Consider the following 1,870-nt stretch of genomic DNA (forward strand, 5'->3'; position numbering starts at 1 on the left):
TATATATATATATATATATATATCGTTTCAGGGAAAAGAACCATGGTTCATGAATTCATCGATGAAAATCCACTGTCACACATAGAAAAATTAATAAGTAAAAGCACAATGAATAAGTATAATATAATAGAAAGTAAATATCATGAGATAATGATAATAAAATGACTACAAGTGTTTCATTACCAATTTTCAAATAGAAATAATATTTAAATCGTATGGGTACATGTATGTATGTGATTGTGTGTGTTTTAGTCTGTATGTGTTAGTATGTATGTATATATATGTGTGTATGTATGTGTATGTATGTATTTATATATGTATATGTATATATGTGTGTATATGTGTATATGTGTGTGTGTGTGTTGTGTGTATATATATGTATATATATGTGCGTATATGTGTATATATATATGTATATATATATATATATATAAATATATATATATATATATATATATATATGCATATATATATATGTATGTGTGTGTGTGTGTGTGTGGGCGTGTGTGAATGTGTGTTTGTTTATACTATTCCTTCTTTACTAAATGTAGTAGTGATAATTTATATTTATTAATTGTGTATCTATTGGTACGTTAATATTTTAGTGAGTTTAAGGATTTAATATTGTAATGACACTACGATATTTATAAGATTAATAATATAGATATTTTAATTAATTAAATTAATAATAGTATTTTAGCTTATTTCATATATATTATTCAAGTTATGTTTCTTAGTCTTATTACCTAAAATTTATAATTACTTAGAATTTAAAGTTCATTGAAATGTTTTACAATATAGCTAATTGTTTTATTACGATGTAAGTTATATAAAGTTTAAATCTTTCCTTCATGATTTTATAAATAATTCTTTCATTCATGTTTTTATATCTTTTTATTCTATTCTTTATCTTAACGTAATATCTTCACGCGACCTCTTTCTAATAAACGCTCTAGTTCTAAGTTTAACGTCTAAAGTTTTAGTTTAAACTGCAGCAGCGTAGCGATAAGTATCATCTTTACCTTTGTTAAATGACTTTATATCATTGATTGAAAAAAATATGTATTTTTATATTATTCAATTGATTTTTAATAATTTTAGTCGATACCTTTTTTAACACTAAATTAATTAGTAGTGAGTTTATCATCTTAGCCTAAACTAAGACTTCGATTAGATTAGGATTGAATTTTTTTCCATTAATACTGTTTAATATTTCTTTTTATTTTATGAGATAAATAACTAGTCTTTTTATTTAATTTCTATGATTATACAATATAGTTAATTGTTTTATTATGATTTGAGTTATATAAAGCTTAATCTTTCATTCATAATAAAATTTTCTTTCATATTTTTATATCTACTTATTCGATTCTTTTTCTTTACGCAATATTTTCACGGGACTTCTTTCAAATAATCGTTTTAGTCTAAAATCTTTAAGTTTAAACTATTGCATCGTTTAGAATTTAAAGCTCATTGAAATGTTTTACAATATAGCTAATTGTTTTATTACGATGTAAGTTATATAAAGTTTAAATCTTTCCTTCATGATTTTATAAATAATTCTTTCATTCATGTTTTTATATCTTTTTATTCTATCTTTATTATTTTAACCTAAAACTTCGTTCAAATTGCATTTTAAACGAAAGATTCGTTAAAGTTGGTTTTTGCATATAATATTCCTGTTAGCTTGTATTATAATGAACGTAGGGTTGATTATGAAACGTTTATAATTTTGATATTTTTAATAATATTTTTCTATCTTAATACAATAAGTATTTTATATGCATTCATTTGTTATTTATTGTTGGTTGATATATACATTCTTTTATTATTATTATTGTTGTATTTTGACCTGAAGATTAGCTATATT

The sequence above is a fragment of the Octopus bimaculoides genome, chromosome 1 (genome assembly GCF_001194135.2).
Source record: "Octopus bimaculoides isolate UCB-OBI-ISO-001 chromosome 1, ASM119413v2, whole genome shotgun sequence".
In the NCBI taxonomy this organism is placed as follows: domain Eukaryota; kingdom Metazoa; phylum Mollusca; class Cephalopoda; order Octopoda; family Octopodidae; genus Octopus; species Octopus bimaculoides.